Source organism: Montipora capricornis, chromosome 3, assembly GCF_036669925.1.
Source record: "Montipora capricornis isolate CH-2021 chromosome 3, ASM3666992v2, whole genome shotgun sequence".
Taxonomy (NCBI): domain Eukaryota; kingdom Metazoa; phylum Cnidaria; class Anthozoa; order Scleractinia; family Acroporidae; genus Montipora; species Montipora capricornis.
This window is the reverse complement of record NC_090885.1, coordinates 33,543,398-33,560,897: the sequence shown is the minus strand read 5'-3', so window position 1 is coordinate 33,560,897 and position 17,500 is coordinate 33,543,398. Positions and strand designations below refer to the sequence as shown.

The following is a 17,500-nucleotide window of genomic DNA, read 5'->3' as shown; positions in this document are numbered from 1 at the left end:
TAAAACCTTTTCGCAATCTGAAAAATAGCTTACTTAACCAAATTTTAATAAATTGTGGAATCGAAAAAATAATCTTGAACTTCGTAAATAACGATGACGAAAATAGGCTTAAATTAATTCAAAATTTTCTTTTGCGTAATGCTTGAAGTCATCAAGACTTCTGTAATAGTAATATTATACCTTTCAAACACTGGTTATAATTTTTAGCATTAATGTGTTTACTATAGTAGCTTTAAATTACGTTAATAGTCTTATAGCTTTTCATTTTAGTTATGAAGAATGCTTAAAAGCTGTATTATGTTAAACAAGTATGCCTCATCTTTCAAACAAATTCAAAACTTTAATTTAAGGATAGGTAGGGGTGCCATGTGAAAAAGTCTTCAGAGAGGACAATGTTTGACCAAATGTGCACTTTGCAGAAACCTTAAGGCTGGTTTTCACTAGCATTGGAGTCGTAAGAGCGTTTATAACCCAGTGAAAATAAAAGATCAGAGTTGTAAGCGGAGTTATAAGCTTGACGGAATCGGAGTCGGAAGAATCAGAAAGTTCCCATTTTTTCTGACTCCGCTTATGACTCTGTCACTTATGATCCAGTGAAACGGAAGAACCAACCAATCACAATGCTTGATTTATTGTGATTGGTTTATGTTTCCGCTGCTGCTTCCGACTCTGGCAATGCCGTTTTCACTGGATTGTAAGCGACAGAGTCATAAGCGAAATTGGTATTCTGCTTCCGTCTCGGACAGTTTGATTTACACCACGTCGTATCGCTCTGTGCCTCTGATTATGACTCTGACTACGTCACTAGTGAAAACCAGGTTTTAGAGTGAGGCAATATATGTCAAATGTGGACTCTAAGTGGTGTCAATATTTTATCTGGCAGGCTGTTTTTTCTCGGTCAATATCCTCATTAAATTTTGTTTTTGGATTTTCCCCCTTCAATTTAACTTTCTGTGATAAGTGTCCCTCTCAAGCCCATTGGCTGAATGTTACTTGATGGCAATTATTACAAAAAGTTATGGAATGGCATGGCATTTGGATGTTTAATATTTTTATGTACTTTTTAAGTGTGAAAGTCACTGTCACAAATTTCAGGAGTCTGGACTTTAATAGGAGGGTTACAAATTAGAGAAATGCTCACTGAAATGTTGCTCTATTTAATTTACCAAAAGTCACAAATTGGCATGTTTGTGTTTGATACAAAAGTGAAGACCCAAAGGGGTAATATTTTATGTAATCATGATTGCCTCTCAGTCAAAAGGAAATGAGCAATTAATTCAGCTGCTCCTTGGCTATTATTTTCCTGTGTGCTTTTAGAATAAAACTTGTGGTTTTAATAAAATGAATAATATTGATGAACTTTTTACTTTTTTAGTTTGCAGTTTTCTGGAACACTTACAATAAAAATATTTTATTATTTGGCGGTATTATTATTCAACTTCTTAACAGGTCTAGAGATTAGGAAGAAATGCAAAAAAAGTGTGACATGTCCTTAAAGTTTTGTTTGATTTTCTTTGTTAAAATGTCTTTTGTTATGAAATAACCAGAGGGCATGAACACACTAAGTGCTAACATTCAATAAATCAATACAATACCACATCGAAGCAAATTTTACATCTGCAGTATTGTATTTTATAAATTACCCATGGATGCATTGTTGTTGCTTTTGTAAAATCTTGAAACTAATTTTTTTGTTCTAAATCTTGCCTTGTCCTAAAGCCATTTTTTTTATCCTGTTTGTATTGCATTTTGTGATCATTTGCACTTGTAATTTTTATTTTTTTAATGCTTGGTAACCTGAAAATGTTACCCTTTAAGCCATGGTTGCCTTAGAAATGAACTGGAAGTCAGAAAACTTAAACCACACAGTAATAAACCGATGCAGGTCATCAAAAAACAAGTTGCCTTGATTTTTTTCGGGGTTTGATCTGCACCAATTTCTTTTTAAAATTAAAAGTGAACAAATCAGGTGATGAAGACAATCAATTGGCACAATTGAGCAGGCACACTGGTAGTTCTTAAAAACTATGTTTTTCGGCGAACTGCTTGTCTTTTTAACAAGATTTGTGTAGTCAAAAATGAAGAATCTGAAAGCAGTGTTCCTAATTATAAATGAAAAGTGAGGCAGCATTTCATGCTCCAATTCTAGTTGTGGTTTGGCAAAAATAAAAATATTAAGCAAAATAGTTGATATAACAGTTACATGATAGATGACATGCTACCAGCTTAATTAAACTGGAGTACTCAGCCAACTGCAACAACAAATAGACCACTAATATCAGGCACCAAAGATGACATCCAGCTTTAGTTGACAGCTTTCTTTTGTGGTTTATCATTTCAGTCTATCCATCAGACATTTCTTCGGACTGTTCCATCTTACTCAGATCAAGCCTATGTGTGGCTGGGCCTTTTAAAGGCATTCAGATGGAACAAAGTCATCCTACTGACTAGCAATGATCAAGATAGTCGCATGATTACCACAAAGTTCACAGGTTTGGCTGAGACAAAAAACATCAAGGTAATAATAATTTTTTGTAAGTCCAGATGTTAACCAAGAACACGGTGTTTCTAAGACGAGGGTAAGGGTAAGACCAAGGGTGAGGGTAAGGGTAAGGATACGAATACAGAAAGTATCCTAAAAAATTATACATAAAAGCTAACCTTAAACTTTTGTTTAGGCCTAGTTAGGCCTAAGGTTAGCCTTTTATGCATGTTTTAATAGGATACTTTTTGTATTCGTATTCTTACCCTTACCCTCACCCTTGGTCTTACCATTACCCTCGTTTTAGAAACGCCACCAAGAACATAAATATAGTTTACGTCATAGAAAGTGCGGCGTACGGGGTTTTATGCTCGAGTTGTTTGTGTCAAAAACTCGAACGAGCGAGGAACGAGCGAGTGAGGGTTTTTGACACAAACAACGAGTGAATAAAACCCCGTACAAAGTACGATTTGCACGAGATGCACGAGTGATTAGCATGGAAACGCCTTTACGCTATCGTTGATTGGTTATACTTCCACATGTGAAATAGCTGTACGCCATTCTGATTGGCTGTATAGGCCTTTTTCACATGTGAAAATAAAGCGTATAGATTTGTACGAATGAGCTTTATGGAATAAAATTCTCATGTTATGTGTAATAAAGTGCCTTACTCTTTAAAAAAGAATTACTTATAATTCTGCTGCAAATGTACAGTTTCTTTATCTTGGGTACCATTTTATTAGCTCTTAAAAGTGTACTAATGTCTTGTTACATACCTAAAACCACATCGCATTTCTGATTGGTCAATGACAAATACATAAATAGGTTATATTAAGTGCAAGACAAAAGTTTTTATGGAAACACAACGATGGAGTAATTTTGTTGAGTGTATAATAAATAAAAAATTGTATGAACTTGCTTGTGCATTTCGTGATTTCTGGTCACTTGTGATGTTTTGAAAGTTCTCTCTCTCTTCTTGAGAATTTTAAAAATTAGCATCACTTGTGCCCGTAAATCACGAAATTTTCTATACTTATTGGAGCTTGTCCCATTAAACCAATAATTTTATTTATCAGTTGCTGTTATGTGTGCAGGTCTCTAAAAGTGTAGAAGGAAAAATTTGCCACTGTCAACAGAACTAAAGTTAGAGTTTGAGAAGTTCATTATTAAATTTAATTATGAGTTTGTCTTATCTCATTTTTCTTACAGATAGAAAAAACAGTCCTGTTTCAAACAGGTTGTGTGAATGTTACATCCCAGCTCCTGAAGCTAAAAAAAATGCAGTCAAGAGTAATTTTATTTAGTGCCAGGTTTGTACCAACAAAATAGAAACCATAACAGGCAGGTACAAAAAGTCAGACGGGATGAACTTCGATTTGCTCAACTCTGATCAAGGCAAAAAAAATGATAAGGCCTCGAGAAATCACCCTAGCCCTAATCTGTAAGTTAATTTGGTAAAATTGGTGCGAGGGCCAAATAGTTTTAGCTTACAAAAGGGTTTTTCGCTCAACCCGAGGTAAGCGATCCGAGTTGTTCCATAATTTCTGACTTTTGTATCTGCCCCAACCATAACCTCCAAAGCACATGGCCCCGATTAAGGTTTAAAGTACAGGTCATTTGTTACAAAACGTTAAGTTACTAATGCTAAAGTCAGGCCTCATCAGGCCTAAAATGAAGGTTTTGGGCTTCAGTATTACATGTACTGTAAAACAATGAGCTGCAACGTTAGTGTCCTGTGGTTTAAACCTGCTGCACAGTCCCGTAATAATTATTAAAATATAGTTTACCTTCGCAAAAAGTGGAGTCAGGTCAGTTCTCCTCTGTGAGGTTTTGGCAGATGAAAATCTTTGCTTGGAGACTCAACGATGACGTGATTCTATGCACATAGCAAACTAGATGAAAGTTTGTATGTAATGGGGTAAACTTGGTCATGTCTAGAAGCTATGTTTAAATAGTTTTCTGTTAATATAACTTATTTTGATGTACAAACACTGCATCCACTTCCTTGTTCTTCTTAACATTTTACATTGTATATAAACGTAACTTGTAGTGTTCTTTGATCTTTTCTCTTGTGCATCAGCGTGGAAGATGCAACTATTGTGTATCAAACTGCCTTACAACTTGGAATCACTGGGGCTGGCTACGTTTGGTTGGTTACAGAGCAGTCCTTCTCAGGTGTTGCCAGAAATAAGCTTCCACAAGGTGAAATGAATATACTGTCAGCCATGTTATGTTGGTCTGTTGTCATTTAGATACTTAGCATTTGGAAGTTTTGGTTTTGTTCTTATTATCTGATCCAGTCTGGATACTGCAATATTTTTGACAGCTCATTAAAAAGTTAACTTTAAGAAATTATGCAAGGGTAACTGCCAACAGAAACACAGTACCCGTGAAATTCTGATACTGTTTAAATTAATGTTACCCAAACTTCGATTCAAGATTCTGTTTATCTGAATGACAGAATGATCAAAGAACTGTAATTTAGGTTCAGAATACCAATATTGTTGATCATACATCATTTCAAAAGTCAGAAACAATTGCCTGTGGCTTGTCATTGTAAATAGCAATACAGATTTCCCACAGAGCTTCATCATCAGCATCATGATCATCATCATCAAGCTTGAGGTCATCAACTTCATCATCATTATCATTATCATGACTGTCATTGTCATCGTCATATCATCATCATGTCTTTATCCCTTTCAGCCCCGATAGTGCCAAACGGCACTTATAGATTTTACTCTGTCTAACGCCAGACGATTTTACTCGTCAATGGGGAACCCCTCGGGGCTTAAAGGGTTAAGCTAACAGCGTGAAAAAACTATGTCCCCGTTTAACCCTTTTAGCCCCGATAGTGCCAAATGGCACTTAACGATTTTACTCTGTCTAACGCCAGACGATTTTCTCGTCAATGGGGAACCCCTCGGGGCTTAAAGGGTTATGTACGCTCTGACTATAGACTGAGTACATGTAGCTTAATTGTTTCATTTAGCTTAAAGTATCTCCGAGCATTTACCCTCCCAACTACTGATATACCACAGGAATCACAACACCAGAAACTTACTCCCTGTTCTTCCTTAAGGGGCCTAATAGATGATTTAGTATTTCTTTTCCCAGGTGCTATTGGGATGCAGTTGTCTAATGGATATAGTGAATCTGCTCAAATACAAGATGCTGTTGACCTGGTTGCTAAGGCACTTGATGCATTGGTGACTGGCAATAGAAGTTTAACGTCTCCCACATCTAGCTGCAGAGAAACTGTCCATTGGGATAGTGGTCAGATTTTGTTCAAGTGAGTTTCTTTTAGCTAATGACATAACTAAGAAGTGAGTAGTTACTGATAATAATTCAAATGCCGGAAGGATTGGAGCTACCCAACTGTTTCATGTAGCATGAATGTAAATACATACATACATACATACATACATATTTAATTGACCACTCCCCATAGGGGCTTTTCAGGGCCAATGAAACATGATCAAGGAAATGACAGAATGTAACAACAACTGTTAAGAATCCCAACTGGCCAAAGGCGAACCAGTTGGCTATTTACAAGTGCAGCTGAGAAGTTGAAGCAGGGACTACCAGGAACAAATTCAACCAGTGATCAGAGCATCAGTCTTGAACCCCGGGAACTCCTGATCTCAAGGCAAGCGTCCTAACCACGAGGCCACATTGCCTCCAAATGTTTACCAAATGTAATTCTAATAATAAAATTATTGCTTAACAAGGTGCACTCAATTAATGTGACTTAAAAGGTCACCATGGCAACAACAAGAGCCATGTAAAAACACCCTTTTTTATATGAATTTTCTTTAATGCTTACATGTACTTGTCAAAAACGAACTTGGTGGCCCCCATTTATATATTGATTGCTTGAAAGTGATTAGCATTAGCCAAGGTAAAAGAACAATAATTATTATTTATTGAGATCATCTATTTTTGCAGTTATTGCTGTAATGTATTTTTATTGCCTTTTTTTGAGTTTCACTCATTTGCCAATTAACTTATGGTGGTATAGTCCATTGTTATTTATATTTCTGAACATAAGAGATTATGAGATCTTACTGGATTTGTTGTGTTTTAGTGAATTAGTGAACACCACACTAGAGAATGGTAAAACAGGTCACCTAATGCTGAATGGAAATGGTGATCGTATCCACTCAGTGTATCATATCCTTAACCTAAAGAACAGAGACGACAAACAGTTAACAGTTGTTGGAGAATATCGAAATGAGACGGTGTTGATCAATGAAACCATTACTTGGCCAGGAGGGAAAACTCAACAACCTAAAGGATTTTTTGTTTCTACTCATTTAAATGTAAGTTAAATAATCTTGAATTGAAACTGTCATTTAAGTACTAGTTCAATAAAGCGGTAAAATCAAAAGTGAAAATCAAAAGGGATGCAAACATTGCATTACTAGATTGGTATAGTAGACTATGTAGAGGTATTTATTATATTCCTCAGATAGTGTGTGTTCTCTGATTGGCCAATTTAGCAGGCTGTATTTTTCTGTATTGCTCGCCAAATTTGTATAATAAGTTATGGCTTTTTGTTTTTGTTTCCATAATTTGAACTCGAAAAATGTAGGCCATAACCACAATGGCACTTGAACTTTGTTAGAAAAAGGTATGTTCAGTATGTGGTAGTATTGCCTCGATTCATTTTTTGTAACTTGCTCAGACCTTTGATGATAGGGAAGTCTGAGTGCCCAGCTAAGGTTGGTTTGCCTGTCTAACTGGTGGTTGGTCTGCCTGTTCTTGGGGAGCAGGAATTATAAGACACAACCCCCTCCCCTTAGGTTAGAGTGCAAAGAATCTGAGCAAAATTGATTCATTCATCATTTTTGCTTCATATTTTGTCATAGGTTGTGACCTTGGTGGGTGAACCTTTTGTATTCATCACCTCTATGCCAAGAAGTGGATTATGTAAAGAACTTGATGATGCCCATGAAAAACGCAAGCATGTCAAATGTTCTGGAAAGGTTTACGGCGAGCATGTTAAACTGGCATCCACTGACAAGAATGACCACTGTTGCTATGGTATGAGACTTGCTCCTGTTCTGCAAAACAAAATACTGTGAACACATTCAATTTTCAGCATGTTTACAGTTTGTACAAGTTCATCTGAGGAATTCAATCAGGGGCGATCCAGATCAATTTTAGCCATTTACACGACTTAAACATGAGTCCTTCTTATGTCCCTCTCAGAGACCAATGATAAATGCATTACAACTTACATTTGCTTTTGCCTTTTTCTCTATAAAATGTCATTCTAGTAACATAAATTTGCGTAATATTTTTAATTTGTAGATGATATCCACGTTTTGATCGAGTAGGACCCTAGAAAGTCGTTTTTGAAAGATATACACTGTATGTGCAACATGACACCTCGTCTTTTTGTACAAGGACCATACAATTATATTTCTCTAGAAATAAAGTTCTATTGTATTGTATTCAATTTCATCCTCTACACTCCACTCCATTCCACTCCTCTCCACTCCTTTCTTCTCCTTTGCTCTCCACTGCGCGTCATTCCATCCCCTCCCATCTTGTTCAATTCCATTCCATTCCATCTTATTCTTTCGTTCAATACTATTCTATTCCTTTCTTTTCTATCGTTGGCCATTCTGCTTTGTTGAAGAGATTCTTTTAATTTAAGGTAAAAAAAAAAAAACACATTGCTTCTCTTTGTATACTCTCTCTCATCAGGTTTTTGCATGGATCTGTTGAAGAAACTGGCTGACAACGTGAATTTACGTTTGATGTTCATTTGTCAGAGGATGGAAGTTATGGCTCTCTGAGAAGGGTGAGAAAGCTTCATGGAGGCTGTAAAGTGTTATTCTTTGCGACAACCCAAGAGAAACACGTCTAGTTTTCCAATGAATCGAAAATGAAAGCGAGATTCTTGGCGTTTTCCATTCGATCTAAAATCCCAGTTTATTCGGTGAGAACACCGAAATGCAGCTCGTAGAGTGCAATCAAAGTTCTATTTAATTTCTATCTTTTTTGTTTTGTTTTAAAATGAAAAGCTTGCACAAACTTTCCCGGGCTTTTAATGAGCAGTGATTGGTCCTTCTGATTAGCATTTTTCTGATTGGCCAAAGTATCTGCTTGAGTTTTAGGTTCACTCGCTCACTAATAAACTCGATGAAATGATCGCCAGCTTGTTAGCGACATTAGCAGCGACGACAAAAAATACCCACTCAACAACTTGTCGCTGAAATTGTATCTCGCAAACTGGCACCTGAGATTAACCCCCAGTATAAAGTATTAAGTGAAGCTATCATCTTCGCAGTTGTGAACGCAATTTTTGCAATTGCGTAGAGAAGCCTGAAAAATTCAGGTCTTCAACGAGATTTGAACCCGTGACCTCGCGATACCGGTGCGACGCTCTAACCAACTGAGCTATGAAGCCACTGACGTTGGGAGCTGGTCATTTGTGGGTTCTAATGTTCCCGTGAGGAATGAATCAATGATAAAATGATATATGAATTGGATCATTTATGAACTGCGGATATGAAATCAAGTGAAGCTATGATCTTCCCAGTTGTGAACGCAATTTTTGCAATTGCGTAGAGAAGCCTAAAACTTTCAGGACTTCAATGGGATTTGAACCCGTGACCGCGCGCAAAAATTGTGTTCACAACCGCGAAGATCACAACTTCACTTGATTTCTTATCCGAAGTTGATATATGATCCAATTCATATATCATTTCATCAGTATAAAGTATACCGAAAATGCAAACGGCGCGTTGTAAGAAAAGGTTTATGATTAGGTTAGCCTTTCGTCATTTATTCGTTATTCTTGTTAATTGTAGCTCTTGTATGCGATAAAATGGTGTAACTGTTGATACTTATTTTATCAATTGCATGCAAGACTCATTACTGAATACTTTCTGTCTATTAGGTAAATGGCACAGACATGAAACGGTGGAATGGTATGGTAGGAGAAGTAATCGATGGTAAATCTGATCTCATTGTTGCTGCCCTGACTATCAATAACGAGAGAGCTGAATGGATCGAGTTCTCCAAACCTTTCAAGTACCAAGGACTTACCATTCTTGTTAAGAAGGTAATTGCATGATTCTCGTGAATGCGGTCATTTGTAGATTACAGTTCATTGAGAACACCGAGAGGGGAGTATGTCCGTTTGCTAAAAAGAAAAACAGCTTGATATGAAAGGCGCTGTTACACTATGAAATGTTTCGTGCAACTTGTCTCGCAAACGTTTTGGCGACATTGTAGCAGGGCAAGTTGCACGAGACATTTCACAGTGTAACATACCCTGCAACGGCCAAAATCGTTGCGAGACAAGTTGCAAGAGCTGTTGCCGAAAGTACAATCAAGTTGTACACTGTGAAATGTTTCGTGTAACTTGTTTCGCCACAATGTCGTCAAAACATTGCATTTCACAGTGTAAACAGCGCCTTAAATGAAGGGATTTAACTATTTTTCGACGTTGTCTCGGGGATTCTCGGAAAAAAGCCGAGTGCTCGTTTGCGGGAGTCGAACGTACTACCTTCCGATTCGACTCCCGAAAAAGAGGAACACTCCAAGACAACATTGACCGGGTTTAACGTGTAACATCTCGTAATCAGTAAAATAGCTTGGTACTATTTTTCATTTTACTTATTTTTAAACGCGACCGCTCCTCTAGATTGAGCACCTTTTACTGATGATCTAGCAAGAATGTATTTTCTAGAGCACTCATCCGAAGAGAGGGCGATACATTTTCCGTGTCTTTCCTTTTTGAGTCACAAGTTGTCCACAAAAGCAAATGACCATGGTCTTTTGGAAGAGCGTAACGTGTCCTGGTAAAGTCGGTACACGGTTTTAAGGTGCTTCTTCGGATTTTGAAGTGTGTTTTCTAGAGCACGCGACTCACTACTTTTGCCTCGTTTCAGAATCGTTCAGTCAGCTTTTCCTTAGTTCATCCCGTCTTTCTCTTATTTGCCATTCGATCATCGATTCCTGCGTTAAACGAACGGAAAGTTCTGTTCGATTGTTCCTCATAGAGAAAAGACAGTTATAGTTGAGCAATCTTTTTTTTGGGTGCAACGAACGTGTCAGTCTGTCAGGAAGTCACCAATGTAGTGAATAATTATTCAGTCAGGATATCTGACAACAAGTCAGTCAGGCAGTTCGATCTGTGTCTTGCCATGGAATGTACCATTTAATTGGATCGTGTAACAGCAAACTCGGCGTTCTCTATTATCCATTCTCGGAAATTGCCTCCTAAAAGGGCCAAAGTTAATTCCCTCCATGGGTCGAGCTTCTTCTAGTTCTTTGGTAAGTCGCCGTAATTTTTCCTAATTTTGCGTAATTTAGTGACATCTTAAGGACACACACTTTTCATGTGATGATTTATTGTTCTTGTTCCAGGATCAAAGCCGAAACAGCTTGGACTCGTTTCTCCGGCCATTCCAGATAAACTTGTGGCTTCTTGTCCTGCTCTCAGTTCACATAGTAGCAGTGATACTGTACTTGTTAGACCGGTTTAGCCCGTTTGGCCGGTTTAAACTGGCTCGGAAAGGAAAAGGAAGAGACAGCACTCAATTTATCCAGTGCTATGTGGTTTTCATGGGGAGTGCTACTTAACAGTGGCATTGGGGAAGGTGATGTTGTTGGTACTCTGTCCACCCTAAGCGTTTTTTAATGTAGTGTTGGGTCACCAAAAATCACATTTTTGCAGGAAAAGGCCGCTATCTTTTTCGGTGCATTCTCAACCGTCGAGTTAATCCATGTTATACTTTATCTTCAGGAACACCTCGAAGTTTCAGCGCCCGGGTGCTCGGTATGGTCTGGGCTGGGTTTGCTAGATTATCGTTGCCAGCTACACTGCTAACCTGGCAGCTTTTCTCTTCCTCGATCGACCTAAAGCTGTGGTCAGCGGTATCGACGATCCCAACGTGAGTATTCGTGACACTCGTACATCTGATGCCAATCCCAGATTTGTTGTCGCGAAATTGTCATCGCGGAGATTTAGCAACCTTAAAAAGCTGACAAAAAATTCTAGCCCCAGATAGAGCTTCATCCCATGCCGCTGTTGACTCCGTCATGGCGCCGTATGAACTGAATGTGTGTCTTAAGCTAAACTAGGATAATGCCCTAGGAGATAAGCTGGTACACACATCCATACGTACTAAATATTGACCACTTAACATAGTGGCTCTCATGATGCTAACTAGATGAACGACAATTTTGAAATCTAACTCGATAGTTTTACCTTTAATTTAAGTCTTTACCTACCCTATTATCCAACAAGAAGGTAGAGATGAAACGCTAGCCGTTATTTTTAGCTTAGGGTAAACGCCGCTGTTGTTATCCTATAAGATGTGGGGGGAACAGCAGTTCGGGGACATTTTTTGCCAGTTAAATGATTAAAAACTCCTGTTCAAGCTTCGATTTTTTGACAGGCTGTCACTTGAAGAAGATGCTTGCCTAAATGCAACGATTTCAGTGCCATTCTTGTACCAAGAAACTATCATACTGACAGTCTCTGTGTTCAATATTTTCGATATTTCGTAACGAGGACCGTTCTGTTGCTTCTTTGAGCCACCACCTACGCCATTCCCATTAGGTATATGTTCTTTGAAACATGGCATTTGGCGTTGAGAATTTCAGATAATTAACAATCAAGCGATTTCAAAGTTGTTGAGGGACGTTTCGATGAGCTGCCATGTCATCATTATCAAGCTTAAATACATTACTTAAGTAAATGAGGTATATCTACATGAAAGAGATGTGAAATATTAACGTTTTTGTACAGGTAAATAAATTCAGGTTGCGTTCGATTGACCGTTATTCTGGAATAGGAATACATGAAATAGAAGTTAGAAATCCTTCGTTTTTACGGGAGAGAATATTAAAATTGCAAACGCCTGCTAAAATGCTATTTTTAACATATCTTTATCTTTCCCTTGTTGCTTCAAAACGCCAGACAGACAGTACCGTTGAAATCATCACTTCACGTAATAATAATAAATAATAAACTAATTTATTTCTAGACGCCGCATTGTCTAATGCCCAAATGCGCTTTACAGTGCCAAATAAATTATAATCCACAATTAAAAAATAATAATTAATAAATATAAAGAAATCCTAGTAAGAATATATATATAACTTAACATAAAATACAATAATAATTAATATAATAAATATGAAAAAAAAATCCAAGAATCGATGAAATCCAAATCTGTAAAAATGAAAGTCCTAAAAATATGCGTTGTCGAATAAAAGATAGGTCTTAAGCTTAAGCCTTTAAAAGATGGGAGACAGATGGCGTGCTCTTAACTCTCAAATGGAAGCGTGTTCCAGAGATAAGGCCGCACATCACTGAAGAAAGCCCTCAACCCAGAGCGATTTAAGCTTGTGCGTTGGCTGCCATCCAAGACGAGAAGGTTGGTCAGCAGACCTAAGAGATCGCCTGGGATGTAAGGGACTGAGAGCTCATTCAGGTACGTTGGGCGCTCGCACCATGAAGTGCTTTAAAGGTGTGACAGTAAGATCTTGAACAACAATACGCTGACGGGAACGGGGAGCCTAGTGCTAGATCAATAAGGTAGTTTGTTGGGACGTGATCAAAACTTTCGCTTGCAAGTAAAACTTTGGCTGCCGCGTTTCAAGACATGTTGTAGTCGTTGAAGAAGATAATCAGGTAGGCCATAGAGAAGCCAAACAATGATCTAGAGCGAGACGTATACTAATGCATGCACCAGTGTTTTGGTGGAGTCGGATAACTAAGGCATGGACCGTATGCGGACTAATGTTTCTGATCTGATTAAAAAGCAAGGCCTGCACAGATCATTAACGTGTTCCTCGAAACTCATGGTATCGTCAAAGACGACACCAATGTTCCGTGTCGCTAGGATTGTGGGTATCCACAGTAGCATAGCCACACCAACAGTAATCGAATCTAATGGTGGCTTTAGGGCGATGTTTAGCGTGCAGGACCAAGAGCAAGTCTTATCTCAGGCTTATCGTTATTTAACCGAAGAATTGTTTAAAAAGGCATCCATTGGTCCGCTCACGCAAACACAACTTCAACCTAGTGCGCGCAGAGACACAATGTCCTCCACTTTGGTGGTTTTCATGTCACGGTTACAGTTGAGTGTCACCTGCGTACATGTGAAACCCGACACCATGGCGACGGACGCAGGAATCGCTCCGGGAGGAGAGGTATAGACCAAATAGAGAATTGGGCCCAACACGGACCCCTGGGGAAGACCGCAGGTTCAGTTGACGATCAGAAGGAACGGCCTACATCACATTTTTTTTTTAGATTTGGACGAAATTGTGAACGAACTGGACAGGTAAGACGCAAACCAAGTTGTAGGCAGAGACCAGGAACACCAAAGCTGTGGGAGAGGCGTCTGATAGTAGGATTGCCGTGGTCCCCTGTGTCGAACGTCTGCTGACAGATCCAACAGTACCAAACATCACACACCTTCCTTATCCAGTGCACATAGCACATCGTTTATGCACTCGCAATAGCGCTGTGATTCGGTGCTATGGCGGTGCTCATGCCGGAATAGGGTCAATCGAACGCCGCCTAAATTGGTTGTTGTGTAAAAACGAACGGAATTTGAATGGGTGTTTGGGTTGCCTTTCCTGCTTTATACAGCATCTCGTAGATCAAACGGTCCAGCTTTGTGCGCCATTTCTTTAGAATAGTAAACTGGTCTTGGAATATTTAATCTGCTTGGCAATGATAACATGTAGTTATGGAAACCTCGCTCAACAACTTTTAAAATTGATATCGTTGAGTGTTGTTATTAAACATTTCCCAAACCATGTGTCTTTTGAAATGTCATAAAAATCACGTCATTCAAGCTTCAAGGTTACACAAAAATGAATTAATGGGATAGTTTCTAAGGGTGCGTTTTTTTGGAAAATCCGAAAAGGGATTCTTGAATCCAAAAACGGATTTTGCGTTGTTTTGGGGAAATCCAAAAACGGATCATGAATCAAAGTATTCACACTCGAGGAGGATAATTCGGATGAAGTCTAAATCCGGATTTTTGAGATTCACCACTTAAGCGTTTTTTTTTTTTGGAAAACATATGAAAAAAAGTATTTTTGACAAGCGATTTTCCATGCACAAAGAATACACAACAGCTACCGGAGCTACCGTTCATGACAGTTTTGTTCCAAGTTTTTCTCGCGCCATTTTACTGTACGATCGAAGACACGAAAAACGTCGAAAATAGTTAGGTTTCCTGGAAATTTCACTCCAGAAATTACCTTAAAAGTTTCTTGATAGCTATACTGAATATTGTTAGCGCCTTTCTACTGCTCAAAGGTAAACTGCAAAATACCCTCTGTAATCGATTTGGACATTTGCACGCATGTTTTTTCGTCATTTCTTTTTATCGATCGCTAAGATATTTTTTTTCTGGTGCATTTTCATTGAAGAATTTTTCCAAAACAAGTTAACGCTATTTTTTTTTGAAATTGGCAAGCAACTCCCTGGGTTTGTTTGTTTGCGTTTGTCATGGCAAATAATAACTTTTCCGGATTTTGCTTTTTTTTTGACGCTGAAGAACCATTGATGTGAGATCACAAATCCGTTTTTGGATTTTCCCCAAAAAAAGGCACCCTAAGTAGATTGTGGTTCTGCGTCGGTATTCCCTGCTAGCAGAGCTCGCTTTTCTTTTGCGTTCGATGGGCTGACGAGTACGAGAAAGAGTTTGAAACTCATGGTATTGAGCATGCGCTTCATTACTTAGCGACCGATCCTCACGTGATACTCATGTTGGTGGGCACCACACGAAAAACAGCGATTACTGTAAAGGCATGCGCAGGACACAGCGGGATCAAAGTCACATTCAGCAAACATATGATGGGCCATGCGGTTGTCCCAAGGTGGAGGACAGCGGTTTGGATCAAAGTGAGTTTTTCGACTCATGGCAGAGGTTTTTTTTCCCCCGTCCTCGTCAGTCCAGCGAACGCACCAAAGAAAGAGACCTCCTGCTAGCAGGAAACCTCAGTGGGGAGTGAAACACAAGAAATTTTGGTTTTTCAAATGAGTTTGAAAGATAGGCTAAAATTAACGATAAAAACCGACGTTTCGTTGTCTTCATGACGCCATTTTCAAGGAGAAAATAAAAATGTACAAAGTTTGCGGCAAGATGTAACAAGAAATTAGCATACAGTGTTTGAAGCTAATTATATAAATACTAGTACTTTTTGCGCGAATTGAATCGCTTTGCACGTTCAAAGTGAGTTTTAGGTCTCTGATGAAAAGCATTTCATTCACCAAACAATCGAACTTAATTCTACACTAAACGCCTCAGTAGGTCTTTCGGGACTTCGCCGTGCTGTTCGTGGTAGTGTTTATATACTTAAGATGCCTTTTGTTTATGTCCATCCACACGTGTGTGTGTATTTCTCCTTGACAATGGCGTCATGAAGACACCGAAACGTCGGTTTTTATGGTAAATTTTTGCCTGTCTTTGCATTACCAAATCTTTATTGATAAAGCAAAATTTGCTCAGACGAAGAACTAACGCTCGAAACGTCAGCGTGAAAATCTCTGTGAAAGTGGTTAATTTGCCTTTTAATTATCAACTCGTAGGATAAAACGGAATTTTCAAGCTTTTATAGCCGAAAATTTGTGCTCCACTACCTTGAGAGACTGTTAACTTTATCATTCTCCAGATCGAAACGTTCATTATCCAAACTAGTACCATAGATTTCATTGTTGGGAAGTCATGAGAATTTGGTGTTATATCAAGGTCACACCTCTTAAGCTGATTATAATCTTCATTCTCAAAACCTGTCTGACCGACATTTCATTGAAATTATCAGGATAATTTACATACTGAATCTCTCGTCGGAGTCAAAAGGGTTTTTGATGAGAGGTAAAAACTAGATAATCCGGACAAAAACCGCTTGGAGCTGGGTCCGGACATTGAACCCCAGCTACATTGGTGGAAGGCAAAGGCTCTCATCACTGTGCAGCCCTTCTCATCATATCATTTAATTAATTACACCGGTAGAGTGATGTTATTGAATTATTTGTAGATTTCATTTGAGACATGACATAAGCCTTCTTCGACTGAATTACCGCGTTCACGAATCTCAAAAATTCAATCATCCACTTTTCCTCCCTACGCCCTTTTTTCACATCTTAAAAATCTAACTCATTCCGAGAGTTCTTTCTTTTATTTACGGATTTTTTCCCGTTTCTCATGATTAGCTGCGTAATCCTTCCGAGGATTTCAAGTATGCCACAGTGGCCAACAGCAGTGTCGATGCGTACTTTCGTCGACAAGTCGAACTGTCCTCTATGTACACATTTATGGAAAAGTACAACGTTAAGACTGCCAAAGAAGCCATACAGAAAGTGAAGAACGAGTAAGTGGAATATGGTACTTTTGCACAAAAGTTGTAATGGCAAAAACGTTGACGTGAAATTCTCAAGTGCCATGAAATAATTTGAAATATAAAGTAGGGTAAATTTGGAAAATATTTACTAAGGGACACTGGAGAGAACACCTAGGTTCGCTCTGAGAACTTCGTACGGGTTATTTCCAGGCCGCCGTCGGAATATGTTAGGAATAGGTAAGGGGACATGTTCAAATTACAACTAGTTTTAAGTCTATCTGGCAATGACTGGGATCATTCAGGTTGATGCTTTGCAAGACCAAGAGAAATATACTGAAACAGCCAGATGATAGCTGATGATCATATGATGACTATGTAGGCTCTACATGATATAGGTTAGAGGTAAAGTTGTTTTGTGTCAACGTATAATTTGATTTTACCTTTCAGTGAATTAAAGGCGTTTATCTGGGATTCACCAGTGCTTATTATGAAGCGTCTCAGGACTGTATGCTTACCACTGCTGGCGAACTGTTGGCCGTTCAGGATACGGTATCGGGATGCCGAAGGTTGGTATAATTCAGGTGTCCACCATAAATACACGTATCCAGAGTCCAGCAAACATGCTTGGAGTGGGCGTTTTCAATCGGATTTTATAAACAAGAAAAAGGGATGAAATCGTTAACT

The 17,500-nt window shown here is 38.6% G+C and overlaps 1 pseudogene; it reads left to right on the top strand.

Annotated features, from left to right (window-relative positions):
- LOC138042949 (glutamate receptor ionotropic, NMDA 1-like) overlaps nt 1-17,500 on the top strand; it is a 25,021-nt pseudogene that overhangs the window by 721 nt on the left and 6,800 nt on the right.